At 34.4% G+C, this 18,179-nt stretch overlaps 1 protein-coding gene across 8 annotated transcripts in view; it reads right to left on the bottom strand.

Moving 5' to 3' along the window:
• Window positions 1-18,179, bottom strand: part of LOC129757090 (arginine-glutamic acid dipeptide repeats protein) — a 123,467-nt gene that overhangs the window by 55,244 nt on the left and 50,044 nt on the right. For all 8 annotated transcript variants that reach the window (XM_055754211.1, XM_055754212.1, XM_055754214.1 and 5 more), the window contains exon 3: window positions 16,903-16,922. The gene's annotated coding sequence lies outside the window, so the exon portion shown is untranslated. The remainder of the gene's footprint in view (window positions 1-16,902; window positions 16,923-18,179) is intronic.

The following is an 18,179-nucleotide window of genomic DNA, read 5'->3' as shown; positions in this document are numbered from 1 at the left end:
GCTGCAGGACATCGTTTCCAAATCGGAGCCAAGGGCCCATCTTCATTCTGGTAGGAAGGTACTTTTCTTGCCCTTGCGATGAATAAGGCAGCGAAAGTTTTCCTCCTCTAAGGAGGACATTGATTATTCTTCCTGCTCAGAGCACCCATTTTTTCCTTCCTATTCCTAGATGGCGCGCACGTCGTCGTCGTCCTTCTTCTCTTCGGTGATTGAGGAAGCGTAACTTCTTCTTCGTGCACCTTTCTAGGGAAAAAGCAATCGGGACCAGAGAAAAGCAACGACGACGAAGACCAGGAGAAGAGCGCATGCATGTTGTAATGAAGTGACGACGAAGCAGCAAATTGATGATAGTCTATCGAAAGTTTTTTTTTTGTTCGTGTGCCGCCTTGTTTGTTTCCCTCGGTCCTCCATTTTTATGAGAGGGTACTGTGAGGTCAATCTGGTCTCTTAGAGACTTTTACAAAGACCGTTGGAGCATTTCGAACCAAAGTACCCGCACCAATTCGCCCCGACTGACTTGGTGTAAGTAGATACTACCAATATGGCGGACGTACGTAAATGTCCTTTGGGAAGTTGCCCAAATGGAGCGAGCGAGCAGTGCCTGGCTCCTAGCGTATAGGAAGAGGAATAGTTACGCAATAAATTGGGATGATTTCCACGGAATAGGTTAATTAATTGCGAAAAGTTTAATGGTAATAGCTGCATTGGCAGCGAGAAGGCAGGGTAGCACCAATTAGCTGACAAAGTGGCGTTAGAGTCAGCTGGGTTTTTATTGACATGTGGAAATTATTAGAACTCAATGAATATGAAAAATCAATTTGATCAGTATACTGTTAAAAATTAGGAATTGGATAGTGAAATTACCATTCTAAAATCAACACTTTGGGTACCTAACTCAAATACAGTGTTCGGCACAAAAACGCTAATCCGCTAATCGCTAGTTAGTCCGATAACTTTTTGTTAGCGGTTTAATTTTGCCGCTAAATTTTGATTGAGCTAGCGAATCAAAAAGTTTCGCTATTTTTGGTTCCGCTAAATGAAGAACGCTAACTTCCATTTACTTGTTTCAAATTCACAAATGTTTACTGATAGAAGTAGACTTTTTGTCATTTGACAAGTAAAGGAGACATCGGGCATCATTTTTACACCAATATGAGCTCCAAGTGAAAATGGTCACTTCGAATGGTCTCAGGGCAGAAGTGCCTCACGCAGATTAACTTTATTTTCTCTTTAAGTACTTCTTTTCTCAGACAAACAATTCAATAAATATTGCTAAACAGTATTAAACTATTTTAAACATCATTTATCTAATTCAAAGCTAGAAGGTCAATTTTAAGATACTGTTTTTTGCTTGCAAAAGTACAATAAACGGCCTACTTGATCAATATTTTATATGACTTTAGCATGGTCGTCCACAAGCGGTGATATGTTGAAATGTGCTTTCCAGGTTAATCGATGGATTTTCAAAAGCTTTTCCAAATTTCAAAGTTTTTTTTAGATCTCACATTACTTTCTCACACGGCAAGTCTCGAATAATAAATGCTGGAAAAATCCGCTTTTTTCAACTTGTTTTAAGTGGATGAGATATTTACTTTTCACAAAGCAGTTTTTACAAGTATTTCAAATCAGGTAAAATAAATATAGGAAAGTATCACCATTGAATGAATTTGCATTTTTATTTCATTTAGTTTTTTAGATACACATTTGGCAATGCTCCTATCATGCGAGTTTCGCATTACTATTTTGAAAGTTTGAAAAAAAAGTGAAACCTGGTTAAAGATTTTTCAACAGACTGGGCACAATAAACAATCTGCACTGTGTTTGTAAAGTATTTGAGCAAACGAATTGAGATGCAACCATAATCCATTCTGTTACCATCCTGTTTACGTTATTGTTTATCAACGTTAGCGATTAGCGCTTTAAGCTTGAAGCGATAACTTTTTCCGCTCATTTAGCGGTTTTAATTAGCGGTCGCTAAATTTGAATTAGTTAGCGATTTAATTAGCGCCGCTAATTTTTCAATTAGCGATGCCGAACACTGCTCAAATATAACAAACATATTACCTCAAATTGTGGTATACCTCTATTTGGATTACTTTGCGGTGCTGTTATGTATTAGGAATTCAATTTCTTAGCACTGGATTTTATTAGATCGACTATAACTTTAAAATTACTTGCATAAATTTGTAGGTTCAAGCAATTTTCTGTTTTGAAATTCTCAAGGTTTTTCGGTTTCCCCGGTTAGAAATGATTTTCCAGATTTTTTTACACTGTTTATACAATAAGTCGTTTCGGGACATTTTGTTATATAATCACATTAAAAAAAAGTTTCTTGAAAAAAAAAATTGAATTGAAAATGTATTCGGAAGTATGTTTTTTATTCCATAGAATATTTCTAAACCATGACACTTTTCCCGGTCATATACTGAAATTCCCGTTTTTACGGTTTCTAGGTGAAGGCAATGTCATTTCAAAGTTTTTACCGGCATTCCCGGCAAGTTTGCCGGAAAAAAATCTGTGTTTTTGAAGACAAAAATTCTGATTTTTTGTGATTTTCCAGAAAAAATCTGTGATGGTTTTCTGTGATGCTATTTCTTTTAATTTGATTGAAAATTAATGATACATTGGGTATTTTTTACATTTTAGTTGGGGAAAATCAATTAATATTACAAATCTTATCATACTTTTCTATTTCAAAGAAAGCAATCAAAATTTTATTTTGCCCAATAATTGTAAATTTGGAAATCCATTCAAATTTCAAAAATTCTGTAAAATCTGTGAATATTTCAAAATTCTGTGTTCTGTGATGGAAATTTGCTCAAAATTCTGTGAAATTACAAATTTTTCTGTGATTTCGGCAACCTCCAACCGGTTCATTAGCAACCCTGGGTATAAATAATCCTTTTGAAATTTGATTTAACAGAATCAAATATTTTAATGCTGGCTTCTGGTTTCTTCTACAGGTTCTAAAAGGTGTACCAAGAAGCCAACAATGTCAAGAAAATCTTTAAAAGTTTTACTTTCCTCTTAACACCTTAATTTAAAGGGAACAACACGAAGAGAATAGTTTGGTAACTTCCTTTAAGTTGAAATGATACCCTCGCAATTTGTATCACTATCCACAACAGAGAATTTATTCAAAAACCATTTGAAATTGTCAGCTGTGACATGATAAAATTAAAAAAAAAAATATATATTTTTAGATGCATATTATATCATACACATTTTTATGAAAACGTCAAAATGAACTTAGGGCTTGTGATATAGCTCAGTTGGCAAGTCTGTTGTCTCCTGAGCCAATGTCCGTGAGTTCGAGCCCAAGAGTAAACATCGAACACAGTTGTACCGGATAAGTTTTTCAATAACGATCCGCCAACTGTAACGTTAATAAAGTCGCGAATGCCATAAAGATGGTAAAACGACTATAATCGAAACAAAAAAAAAAAAAAAAAAAAAAAAGTCAAAATGAACATGAACATTCTTTCTAGACTTTAAGAAGAAATTGTGCAGAAAACTATTATTATGAGGTTGAAAACACAATTGGTTATTCCATGGCCGTAGAAATGGGGGGCGGGAGGGAGGAGGGGGGGTCTGGTTGTTATACCTGGTAGTTATTCTACTCTACACTCAAAATTTTAAATTCGTAATCGAATTTTGATGATTGAGTAAGGTTATTCACGAGTAACAATCTAGACTCAAAGCTTATGTCAAAACCTCGAAAACCCATCCCAAGTTCAGAGTTCTGCTACAGTTTTTCAAAATATTCTCAGTTGTTTATAGAAATTCAGTTCTGAATATTAAATTTTGAATGACATTAAACCCATTTCAAAAGCTCTGGTCCCATATTCCCAAACCAAAAATTGGATTTCTATTTTCATGTTTCGGAATATTTATGAAGGGTAAGATTTTTGATATGAGTATGAAATTAATAGTGAAAAGCTGCTTAGAAATTCTGCTTGAAATTAGATTTTTTTTTTCATTTCACGTCATATTTGATTTATGATTTACGAAAATTATATGTTTTTTTTCAAAATTTCGATAAGATGGCTTTCAGACTCATGTTTTTTTTGTAAAATAATAATTTTCTGAACATAAAAAGGAAATTTATATTTCATATTGAGTTTCAAATACTTAAACTTTATTCTTATGAAAAATTGTAATATAACAAAGCTTCAAAATGGCTATCTAAAATTGAAAACACAGAATCAGATTCATCATTCGAAATTCATATAACAGTTCAGTTTCACTATTCAGATTTAAAATAAATAATTAAAATGACGAATTCAGATAAAGATTCGGAAATCAAATTTTTGTACATTTCAGTAATCCAGGGTGGCCAGCGAGTTTCCATTTTCAAATTCCCGGTTTTTTCCCGGTTTTCCCTTGTGAGATTTTATGTTTTTACGGTACTTTTTACAAGATTTTTTGACCGAACAAATAGATATTTTATGATATTTGTAAGTGAAAGTGCGTGAAAACTGAAAATTTTCAGTGAATCAACTATGTGATTAAAAACTTATTCACAACTGCAAAAACAGCGGTGAGACTTGTTGGATTTCGTACCGATAATAAACTATTTAAATGTTGAAATGTAAAAGGGTAAGAGAATAATTCCAGTGTTCCATTTGTTCAACGAAAAATGTCACCATCGTCTTAGTTTTGACAGCGACCTTTTTCCAACTTTTTTTAACGGAAACTTCTTTATTTTTATAATTTGAATTTTTTGGACGCCATCTTGGATTCTTGAAACACCGATTGTATCTTTTTAAAACCACATTATGATATCATGTCGTTGACGTTCCGGATCTCAAATTCTCTGGGAGATTTCAAAGTTCGTTCAACTAATCAGAATTGAAACTTTCACTTGTCAATAAAACAACATTGGGATTCGAATGCTTCTAAAATCTTTAGAATTATTGTGACTAAAATATATTTTCCGAGACATTGAAGGAAGATTTTTTCGTGAAGATAATCAAACAATATTTGAAATGCAAATATTTTGTGATTTTTAAACTGCGAGGGGAATTAATAATTTTTTTTTTTTTTTTGTAGAGAAATGAATCCAACTTAGATGAAATTTCAGGAACTAGATAAGAGAAAATCGATGTTGAAAAACATGCGAAAAAAATTCGCCTTGTCTCCCGGTAGGACTTGAACCCACATCTTGCGAATTTTTTTCGCATGTTTTTCAACATCGATTTTCTCTTAACTAGTTCCTAAAATTTCATCTAAGTTGGATTCATTTCTCCACAAAAAAAAAAAGTTTCGCTGACTGAATGCTTGAGTCAAGACCCATCTCTGGGTCGCAATTTAAAAATTGGAATTAATAAAGTTTAAGGTATATTATTGAAAAACTTTATGGATTCTTAGAAAAATCATGTTGGATTTATAAGAATTGGACGCAAAAATAGAGATTTGTTGTCATTATTTCCACCATAACTCTAAAAGGAATGAAAAGCGGTGTCTTAAAATGATATCTGCAACATTATAAGAGCAGGAAAATGATGTATTTTGCCGAATATTTGATAATACAGATGATACTTTTTTTTAGATTTCTCATTTCTCATATAGAAGTTTGCCATATTTCAATTCAAAACTTGAAGAAATTTCATTGCTATTATTTGATTTCACTTGGGAAGTTATATAGTTATAAAATAATGTGCATTTGAATTCATCAATCTCAAAAATTTCAAAATATAAAATTTATAAAAATCGCTAGAATGAACCAGATTTAAAATTTTTAAATAATTTTGATATATCAGTATATTCAGATTAATATACCAGCTTAGTTTGTGCTGTTCATGTATTTTACTTTTATACTCAGACTTAAAACATTTATGATCCATAAATGTCGATATTAGTTTCAAAATTGGATTGCCAATTCGAACTTTGAGTTTAAATTTTGAATTCTAATCCTACGATTTAAATTCAGAAATTTAGATCAATCATCAATAAATACCATTACCATTGTTTTGTTTATTTGTATTCTGAATATGGGTACATGATTTTCGAATTTTATTTGAACAATAATTTCTGAAATAATAGTATTGTATATTGGTTTATGAATTTAGATGAATAGATTTTAGTTTTTGGTTTTATTTCTATTCTAAAATTAGAATTTAAATCCAGATAATGAGTGAAAATTAAGAATCTCAAGCTAAGTTATATTTTTACATTTTGATGGGGACGATTTTCGATCACCGCTTCGATAATTTTTATATTTTAAAATTTAAATTTGAGATCGATTTCGAAACTTGAATTGTCAAACTTGTACCAGAATCTTTTTGAAAATTCATCTGCATTTTCTGTCTAGCTTCTTACTCAACGTTTGATTCAAGTCTTAACAAAGAGAACTTAATTCGCCCTTCTCTGAGTTCTGAAAGAAATCTGTATTCAGAATTTGTGTTTGTATTAGAATCTCACTTTCAAATATCACACTGAGCCTGAATTTTTAATCAAAATTTCTATATCAATTCTGAATCTACAATTGGGATTCTGAAATTAGAATTTGAATAATAATTTCATTTCTAACATTCGGTGGAAAAGCGAACATTGAAGAATGGAAACACGCATAAACTTTTCTCATTTCGTGTTTTCATCAAAGAACTACAATTTACTTCTATGTCAAATTTTTGATAAAAATTAATCTTGAATAAATTCTTTTACTATACGTAGGATTTATATAGTAAAAGTGATTTGCACTGCATAAGATTTTTTCCCGGTTTGGATGTCAAATTCCCGGTTATTTCCCGGTTTTCCCGGTGCTATTTTCAATTCCCGGTTTTTTCCCGGTTTTCCCGGTTCGCTGGTCACCCTGTAATGGTATTGAAATTCGGAAACAGATTGAACATTTTTATATTGAAATCAGGTTTAGAATTCAGATTCAGAATGCAGGTTCAAAATTCAAAATATGATTTAGCTCGTAAATGAGTAGTATTACAATGAAGATAAAAATATCGAATTGATTATTTTGTTGAGTAATTGAAGAGATCACAAACATGTCAATTTGTTGGTTAATTGAATTTCAAAATTTAAAATTTTTAATCAAAGCTAGTTTGTTTACACAGTTCAGCTGAAAATTAAAAATATGAAGTAGAATTAAAGTGTATTTTTTAAGTTTAAAATTGTTTTATGAACAAACAAAAATCTAGTTTTCATTTGAATTAATGTCTCGCACAGGATTATTATTATGGCATTGTTATTTAATGGAAAATATTTGCTTATAAAGAAACACAAAAAGAATCATCATCACAAAATTCTATATTTTTTCGGTGTATTTTTGATATTGAAGTTTTTTCAAGTACCAAATCTCCAATTAAAATTATAAATATGGATCAAGTTTGCAGGAACCAGATTTGAACCGAAAAATGTTAATCTCTTACTTTTATTTTTTTAAATATGATTTAATGATTTATTATTATTAAATCCATGAATTTGCTGAAAAGTTTGGAAGATTGAGTTTATTTTGTTTGAGCATAAATTTTTTTTAAAGAAATTGAAAACCTTATTTTAGACTCAATCAAATAAGCCTAATCTGACAGACTCTTGAAAAATTAAAAGATTTTAACCATCCATGAAAGTGAATTCCATATTTTGTTATTTAAAGTTTCATTTTACAAATTTAACTCACAATTTTAAAGATTTAAGGACGTATTTTCCAAAGTTACGATTTAACTGTCTAGAATAAGGTTGCCAATTTTTTTTAGCACGTCAAATCCGGGCAATTTCATATAAACACTTGACAAAATCCGGGCATTTGATTTCAAAATTGACGAGCAGAAATCCGGGCAATATTCCCAAATTGTGTGCTGAAAAATTCACAGAAGCTTAGTTTAATGATTACAAACAACTTTTGTTCTACGAAAAAGTTCATAGAGGAGATTTTTTTTTCGACAATTTTTTCAAAAATTGCATAAGCACAGTGGCTAAGGAATTAGACTTTCAGTACTTTTTCGCTTATAGTCTTTAAACACTTCAACCAATGTTTCCTAAACTTTGAATCATATCAACACTGATCCAGCTTTATATTTTTATGTAGTTTTTGTTAAAATTGACCCAAAAATAACAGAGATATTTCAACTTATATGAAAAGTAAATATTTCGAACATTTTTCGAATTATTGTCGTACTTTCCCAACCCCTCCTTTAGACGGGCTTTATGTTTAATCTCTCCTTCCTAAGTTAGGATATTTCGTGTTCTCAAATAATCAATCCAGAATGGTGGTAACTCTTTGACTTAACTGCAAATCATATTTAGATCGAAAAAAAACATTTACCTAGGATTTCTGAGGCTACCAAATTTATCATTTTTGGAAATTTCCATTTCCAGCTTCCTCATGTTTCAAGCTTCTCTTAGCTATTACTTTTGACAACTGCTATTTATTCCGGAGATTTTGAGATTCAGTTTCGAACAGAATTTTTGATACCAGCACTATTCGAAATACTGCTTTATAGGTGCTACCATGCTACTTATATAATCGATACCGACTTATTGATAGCGTTTTTTACAGCTTTACTCTTGAGGGAAACCTGAAATTTAGTCGATAACTCAAGAAATCTAAAGTTCCCCAGAACGGTCCTCTCTAACAAAAATACATAAGATCGATCTTGCAGAGATAGATCTAATGGCTTCGATTTTGTATGTTAGTCGATAAGGCAGTTCCGAGTAGTGCTAAAAATGACATCGGCAAATATAAATAAAAGAGTGCTCTCCATTCATGTCCCTCAGTTCCTTAAATTGGCAAACATCAGAACATGGTCGGAGTGTTTTCCGTTTTAGGCTGATGTCATGCTGAAGCAACTAGCAACGCAACGCGTTCACACGACAAACCAGCTCTCATTTGATCTCCATGGAAAAAGCGCAGACCTGTCATGCTGAGCGCATTGGAAAGCGCGACAAAGCTGATGCCAGGGTGTTTTGTAGCGCGACAAGTAGGAAATCCAATGGGAATATTTTTTTTTCTCGTTTTAAAACAGTGATTTCTTGTTTTAACCACAATTATTCAAAGATCCGTCCAAATTTGTGATAATAAACTAAATAATATCCGAATCGGCATGAAAATTTTCATAAATTCTTGGTTCCCGCAAAAAAAAAAACAAGGAATTTTGTCGGTTCAAATTTCGGCATTCTTGCAATCCGAGCATGATCTGATAAATTTTTGACGGTTCCCGAAAGAAAGGAGACGATTCAAAGCATTATCAGATGTAAAGAAATGATCATTTGTAGGGAATTTCAAAGCGACTTGTCGCGCCAGCATGACATCCCAATGCGATGCAACGCTTTCTTATTGGAACGCGTGAACGCGTTGCGTTGCTAGTTGCTTCAGCATGACATCAGCCTTACACTGTAAATTTTTGCCTCGATTTCCAGCAAAAAAAATTGCTGGAATCGTTCAGCAATCCAAATTTTTGCTGGAAACCAGCAATCGGTTTTCGAATTGCTGGATTTTCCGGCATTCGATTGTGTTCTTGTCATTTTTGCTGAAAAATCAGCAATCTGTTTTCAAATTGCTGGACTTTCCAGCAATTGATTCAGTTTGCTGGAAAATCAGCAATCGAGTTGTCAAATTGGAGTCTGTTTGTTTCCGTACGCTGAAGCAAGGTGAGACTCTATTTTATGAAATTTGGTTAGATTAATATAATTATTTTATTTTCCTCTATATTCTAGCAACAAGATATCAAGTCAAGGGTGAGTTTTTATAGGACAGGTAGATATGCTATAAAAGATTCTAATCAAAATTATTCTTACAGGTGGCGGATGATCAACACTTTGGCACAAAGCTGCCTCCCCAAAGCCGATGCTATATATAGAATATTGAAAAAAAAACGTGTTTCTGGAAATAAATGTATCCCTTTATTAAAAATTGGGAGAAAATAATTGTTTTTATTGCTCATTTTATGTACAGCCAGTAATCAAAATTTAAATTTGAATTGAAATATAAATTTGATACTAAATACAGCCGGTTGTGTTGAAAGAAATAGCTGGTTTCCAGCAATCTGGATTGCTGATTTTCCAGCAATTTGAATTGCTGGAAACCAGCATTAACGTTTGCTGTTTTTTCCAGCAATTTAAATTGCTGGAAATTTTGCTGGAAAGTCAGCGGGACAAAAACCAGCAAAATTTCGCTGGTTTCCAGCAAAAAAATATTTGCTGTGTAGGCTATGAAAAGACCGTGTGATTCCTGCGGTGAATTTTCTCAGAAGAAATATCTGGTCCCAATACATTCGACCGGCAGTTTAGTATGAAGTGTGCGGCGATACCTTCCAACAGCTACAAACTGGTAATGCCCTTAGCCGTCTTACACGGTATTTTGGGTGTATAGTTGCTTGCTTAGTTGCCGCACGAGCCGTTTCTACTGACTGGTACCTATATCGACCTTTTCCCTTTTATTGTTTGTTGGCAGCACGAGTAATACGACCAATACGACGATGAGGACATATTAGGTAACTACTTACTTGGTTGTACCTTTCGCTTCCAAGTTCTTGCTCCTGGTCGGGTCGTCCAGAGACAAGACGCAAGCGGAGAAGTTCTAGCTACAGCAGAATTTTGTAAGGGGGCGCCCCAAATTCGTGTTACCGAGAAAAATGGGTCTTCGTCATGCGGTTTTGGACTCATTTTGGCCTCGTTTTTTTGGATGACTTCCTCTGTTCAACAGCTCTTTTTTTTAGTTGCTTCCCCTCTTAACCGTTTATGTTCTCCCCTACATCGAATGTAGGTGGAGATGTTCAAATCGAAGGATTGAAGTGATTTTCCCGAACTTAAATTTAATGTTCAAATCGTTTTTCTTCACCATGGTATTTTGAGAAAGGAATGGAGAAAAAGTATCCATTTTTTAAAAATTCAAATGTTGGAACACAATTTTTTTCGAGCATCTCTCCCGGATCAATTTGACGAACCTGCCAATTCAGCTCCCTGAGAGCCCATTTTGCGCACGACGAAAATCGTTTCCGTTGGTGTCGGATGGAACATCGCCGTCATCATCATCTTCTTCGAGGTTCGTTGGTTGTTCAGTGGTTGGCTTTTCCCCTTCTTCTTATTCTTTGTATGTGTATTTGATGTGCATGTTCGTTCCCCCAAACAACATCATCCTCCTATAGACCCAAAAGCATCCCAGCTGCCTGCCGGGAGATGCCATTTTTTTCTCGCCGCCGCCTCTTCTGTGTAGGCTGATAGCAATCTGGCCGTGTTTTATTCCCAGCCAGCAGCAGCCTTCTTTTTCCTCCGAGGAGCTATCGCGCCCCGGCTGTTTTTATGTGCCTGCTAATATGTTATTTAATCCATAATTTGATTTGGATGGCCGTCGACGACGACGACGTCGCTCGCTGTTTGTTAAACGAACAACAACTGACTGACTGGTGAGGTCTCCGGACAGTCCCACGAATACTAGGGGAATAGGGAGAAAGAATATGAATGGATCGAAACGGTCCGTGCAGAGGTCCATCATTCAGACATCAATCGCCATTGCGATTTCGGTTTTGGATAAAGTGTAATGAAATTTGAATAATGCTAAATTTGTTGATATTTTTACTGACATTTGAATGGGTCTGGAATTCGGAAGAACATACATATTTCTGTACTAATTGTATTATGCCATACTGATTTGCACTTCAAATAAAATAGTTAAATACATACCTACTGCTGAAAAATGTCCCAGACCATTTAAGACTATTTCAGTTTTATTTGTGTGTACGGAAATTGTCGTTCTAGCACATTTCATTATATTGCATCTCTGAAATTTAATTAAAATGGGTTTCAATAGAATGAAGTTTCAAAGCTTCCTGACAAGAATAGAAACTTTTATCAATTTTTTTTATTCGATGGGATCTAGTGATCATTTGGAGATTTTTTTTAACTTTTGCTGAATTTCTTTACAAATCGGACTTTAACCGTAAATTAGAAGCCATAACAGTTGACAATTGATTTAAAAAAAGGTTGAGGGTTAAACCTACCTCTACACTTACAATTTTAAATTCTCAAGCACATTTCGATGATTCAGTAAGGTTTTTTAAAAGTTATAAACTTCAATCAGAACGGATGTCAAAACCTCGAAAACCCATCTTAGGTTAAAAATTCTACTAATGGTTTTTTTTTAAATTTTTTTACACTTGTTGATAGAAAATCAGTTCTAAATATTAAGTTTTGAATGGGTTTGAACTCACTTAGGAGATTCTGGTTCCATAGAACTAAACTCAACCTTGTATTTCTGTTTTCATATTTTGGATCCACTTTAGAATTCTTGATTTTCATTTAGAATCATCATTAGAAACTAGAAATGAAAAGATATGTTTCAGGTAACCCTAATTTGATTTTTTCTTATGATGGAGAATTTTATGTAGATTATTTCATCAACAATCTTGAAGACTTCTGAAATCAATATCTTTCTTTTTAAAATAATATTTCCGGAAATTGGACGGAAAATCTGTCAGTGTTATAGTTTTTTTTTATTTTCATGCAAAAAAAGCTCAGTTTGGGACGTAATAACTTTTTTTTTCGCTATTCCTACCGCTTTGCCATGTTCGGCCAAGTTGTAGCCAGCGAATTTTTCATTAAGCTTCATATATTGGAATTTCATTTGCATTGCGTGAGAGCAAAATAGCCAGCAGATCGTGGCCTAGAGGATAGCATCCTTGTTGTGTGTGTGTGTGTGTGTGTGTGTGTGTGTGTGTGTGTGTGTGTGTGTGTGTGTGTGTGTGTGTGTGTGTGTGTGCTTGTAGTGCTACCGATAAACAACTGCAACTTCAACCAATAGTGCAGATGTATCAAGTAGCATAGCAAAGTAAAAATAGTAACGCGTGGTTTTTCCACAATATATACAGTACCGTTCATAATTGTATAGAAATTGAAAGCACGCGCACTGTCACTTCGACTTTGAACTTCCATAACTTTTTACTCTGATGATATTTTTTGATCATTTTTTTTTGCGTTAGATAGATCAACTATCACATTGTTATATCACAAAGTTTGAGCTTTCTGAAGTTTGTGTGGCCTGAGAAACAGTAATTCTACGAAAATCAGACTTTTTGGACTTTTTTCATTCAAACTGCAATATCTCTGAAACCACGCAACATTTTTTATTGAAATATTGCACAGTGATTTTTGAAACATAAAGCTAGCATGTCTGAAGTTTTCGAAAAGTTCTACCGATGAGATCAAAAGTTACGCGAGGTGTAATATTTTAGGCATGAACCTGGAAATGCGATTTCTATAGAATTTTGGACGATTCATGAAAACAATATCGTTTCCTCCACTAATCAGACAAAAAATGTCTGGCACAATCAATCAAGAAAAGGAAAAAAAGGGAATAAATGATCCATTTGTGTTTTGAAATCAGAATCTCGCGATATTGTTTTGATTTTTTGGTTGAAATAGATTTACTGGATGTTAAACAGAGAATATGATTTTCCTATGGAAACATTCGTCCAAAATTCTATAGAAATCGCATTTCTAGATCCACGCCTGAAATATTGCACTTCGCGTAACTTTTGATCTCATCGGTAGAACTTTTCAAAAACGTCAGACATGCTAGCTTTATGTTTCAACAATCACTGTGCAAAATTTTAATAAAAAATGTAGCTTAGTTTCAGAGATATTACAGTTTGAATGAAAAAAGTCCAATAAGTCCGATTTTCGTAGAATTACTGTTTCTCAGGCCACAAAAACTTCAGAAAGCTCAAATTCTGTGGTATAATAGTGTAATAGTTGATTTATCTAACGCAAAAAATTTGATCAAAAAATATCATCAGAGTAAAAAGTTATGGAAGTTCAAAGTCGAAGTGACAGTGTGCGTGCTTCCAATTTCTATACAATTATGAACGGTACTGTAGATCAACTAAATGGTCGCAGTGGACTCTCTCCAAAACAGAAAAAAAAGAGAGCAAAAAAAATAAAAAAGTGACATCCTCCGAACCAATTTTTACGTTTTTCCATACAAATTTTGAAATCAAAACCCGGGTGGCTAAGTCTCATTTAAAAATCTCCAAAATTCTGTCGTTCGTATTGTCCGAAAACTTATTAGACAGGGTTCTGTCGTTCGTATTGGCCGAAAACTTTTGCCTTGTTATCCATGTAAATTTTGAGTAAAAAAAGAGTGTTTTCGTAGAAGGAAAATGTTTTCTACAAATTCTATCTTTAATTCTGCGCTGAAGGCTAAAATTAATCCTAGGCCTATTAATACAAAATCTCTTGCCGAATTTGAGCCAGATCGGATCACGGGAAGGAGTTGCTCCCTGAAGTTTGTATGGAATTTTGAGACATTTTGTTCGGGAGAAACATGAAAAACCCGTTTTTCATCAATAACTTTGGTATTCTTCGGCCGATTTCTTTTGAATACGGTTTTTATTAAATGCCATCTTCGGATAAAATATTTGTCATTGTTTAGGCTTTAAGAAAAACTGGGTTTTCAAGTTTCTCCCTTCCTGTGATCCGATCTGGCCCAAATTTGGCATGAGATCTTGTACTAGGCCTAGGATTAAGTTTACTCTGCAGCGCATAACATTTCATAGGTTTTAAATTTCCCATATATTGGGGCAGCATAACTAGCATCTGTAGCAAATTCCTTTATTATATTTAAAATGAGCCATGGCAAACACTAAAAGACATGTTGACTGTATGGCAAAATCAAAATGGGAATAGTTTTATTACTTTTCGTTTACTTTCCATGAAAATTGACCGCTTAGATTAATACAATTTCCAGCATTTTGTGAGTGGTGCGTTAAAACTAGCGCATGGGCCGTGATAAAACATACCTAGTCAAAGCATATTTTTGAGTGTTTAGTAAGGTTTTTTAGCATAAAATCATAGTTTATAATCTACTTTACTGACCCTACTCACATAACAGTCCTCTATTGATAGAAATCGTTAACAATTCATATAGAAGTGGCATGTCAGTAGGGGCAGTTTATTAAATGTATCAGAAAATATTTTTTAATATACTTTTCTTTGTTTGGTGATACCTTATTTAAATGTGTTAAAACTTCCAACAAAAAAAATGTCAATATGGAATAATTCTTCTGTTTATGATTTTTTTTCTTAATGATAGCCAATGTACACATACTGTTGGAGAATATTTTGAAAATTTTTCATAAAATATCCTTATGAAAATTTGATATAAAAATAATTGATGTGCCAGAAAAAGCTTATTTAGACTTCCGTTCACAAAATAAATCGAGGTTATTTTGAGTTTTTTGAACATCGGTGTACTGCTGCACGTCCAAAGGTTCTGTGTAGAAATCGTGTAGAACCGAAAAACAACAAGGGGGATAACGAAAAACCACTTTCCCTCGATTTTCTGGCTTTTTTCCGAAGAGTGCACGGCAGCGATGACTAGGGGATGATTGCTGCCTGCTATCTAATTGGTGGTACTGCCCGAGTAGGGTAACCAGATGATTTAGAAAAGTTAATCACAAAATTTAAGAGAAAAAAACATTTTGAAACTTACCGTGTTCATATTTTCTTATGATCTGCAAATTTTAAAAATTTCAAATAATTAAACTTGGTAACCCTAAATTCGTTTTAGTTCCATAGCACACGCCACCATGTGGTTGACCCCGGTCATTTAGGGTTCTATTCTAAGTTGCGGAGCTAGCCCAAATAGTGTGCTAGTGCTAATGTCAACTGCAGGGATTATTTGATCCATAGGTTTTTATTTTATATCCCGGAATAGAACTAGTAGAAGCAAATCGAGGGCACGAATGGATGGAAACCCTAAGAAACATGCATCCTTTCCTTTTGCTTCTGCTCGTTGACGACGACAATGATGGCGGTGTGATAGGGGCAGGGTGTGAAGAAATAACGGAGGCAAACCGACGCGCCGAAATCACCCTCATTTCACTTTACTAAAATGCGATAAACCCATTGTTGTTGTTAGGTATAACAATTCATGTTTACGATCAGATCATCATCAAGGAACGACGGACGACGACGACCACGGCATCGATTCAGTTCAGGCCCCGGTGAGAATGTGGAGAAAAATGTACAAGAGGAAAGGACCATTAATTCGGTTCAACTTCATTTTTTGCTGCTGCTCCTTTCGGATGTGCGGCTCTAAAAGCATTATTATTAGGTAGTATGAACGGAACGAGCGAAAACGAATAAAAAGGAATGCGCGCACCGCATATGGAGGCGACCGATTGGATTGTCAATAACATTTGCCTCGGTTTTGGATCCGGGTTTTTTTTCCTGCTTTAGAAATCGTATTGCCGTATTTTAGTTTGAGCAGATTTTAGTTTCAAATTACCCCCAAAAGAGTAGAAACATGTGAAGTAATATGGAATTTTAGACGTTTATAATTAAAAACTAAAAAAAAATACTTATGGTAGAAAACATTATGCAATGAACGAGTACCACGAGCCTGACTCGTGGTAACTATTAAAGGTCATGATTCAGACTATTGTTGAAGAATTTGTACTACAAACCAAAGCACGAATCATACTCGTGTTTAAAATAAGTGTATACGGTTGAACCAGTGACTATTGAAAAAAAAAAACTCCGAGGCAGGCTCGTGGTACCATCAAAAACAACTAGCAATACTATATTCAATTCTATTAGTTTCAGATTTGGAAGCTTGTTACGGATCTGAAAAAAAACGAGAGACACGAGTCCAACTCTAGAGTCTCTAGAAGGCACGAGTCTGACTCGTGTTGATAATTTTATTCAAAAGCTAAAACCAACTAGCACTAAAATTTGTTCATTCGTTTCCGCTATTATTATTAGAAGCGAGAATTGAATTTATTTCAGAAAATAATTCGTGATAAAACTAGTAATGCAAAAAATGTCACGAGTCAGACTCGTGATAAAAAAAAACTATTAAAAACAAACAGTTCCCCGCATAATGCCTCCAGGTTTGAAAGCTCGTTACGGATCTTAAAAAAAACGATATCACTTAATACCGACTAAAAAGCTTACCTTCAAACAAGCATCACTATCTGAAAAGATAAAAGAGAGAGAGAGAGAGAAAAAAACGAATTAAAATTCATTCCAACTGTCATAAAAAAGCGCACGGGAACAGACTGACTCAATAAATAAAATTAACTCCATAAGCGTCTAATCTCAGATAAAAAGTTTGTCTCTTAAACCGAGCAGCTAACTTCTCAACGAGTTATCAAAACGATCAAGATATTATCCCACTCTACTCGAGACACACACACAGAATCAAACATACACAAATACACCGGGCAAAATCTCGACATCGGAATTGGCAGCAGCAAGCAGTAAAAGTGGCAAAACATTCCATCCGATATTATTATTACAATCTCCGCCCACACACAGCCCAATCCAGCAGCCGAACGTTTCCTCCTTCCCTCGAATTTGCCGAAATTCAATCAGACATGAATCGTTGTTGAAAAATCACACACTAATCTGCTCTCCTGTTTGGATTTCCACTTTCAACAACAACAATCTCGCAAAGTCTTCGTCGTGTTCCGTTTGGCTTTAGGTCTTTTCGTTTGCTTTTTTTCGAACCCTGGTTGGTTGGTTGGCTGGCAGCATCAAAACCCCGAAAGCCATATCAAAACATATAAATTAATCCTAATACTTCAACACCGCAGCTCGGGCACGTAGAAGTCAGGCAGAAATATAACATACCGGAGAGCAGAAAACCAAAAAAAAAAAGTACAAGAAGTACCACCTGCCCTCGACTCGTTCGTCGTCGCCGTCGTCATATAATCTACTTCTATATTATTAGCAGCCGGAGGGAGCTTTTTGGAGTCGGAAAGTTTCCTTCCAACGGCTACACAAACATGCGGAGAAGCACAAATACATTCGGAAAAGATATTTTCTGGTTCAGTCAGTCTCAGTCCAACTGAAGCCCCATTTGACTGACTTGGCTTGCCTCTTGGTTGACTTGATTCCTGCACTGCTCACTGGTCTGCGGTCTGGTTTCTGATGTTTGAGGTTTGAATTTTATTTGCAAAAATGCGAGGAAAACAAAAATCTGTTAGTTCTTGTGAGAGTTGATTTCCGTTGAAGTTGATCTCCGGTACCGTTTGCAGAAGCTGGAGGGATATTGGTTTCATTTATCCGGTCCGAATTTTGAAGGAGGGGATTTGATGGGAAAAAAAATATTCGAATCCATGAGATCGTTTTGTGAAGGTCATCAAAAAAGGTAATGGATTACTTTTCCTTGAAAAAGTCTTTAAAAGGATCGAAACGTCAGTAGTACATATTTCACAATCAAAGTTTAT

Source organism: Uranotaenia lowii, chromosome 3, assembly GCF_029784155.1.
Source record: "Uranotaenia lowii strain MFRU-FL chromosome 3, ASM2978415v1, whole genome shotgun sequence".
In the NCBI taxonomy this organism is placed as follows: domain Eukaryota; kingdom Metazoa; phylum Arthropoda; class Insecta; order Diptera; family Culicidae; genus Uranotaenia; species Uranotaenia lowii.
The sequence above is the reverse complement of the archived record's forward strand: the minus strand, read 5'-3'. Positions and strand labels throughout refer to the sequence as shown.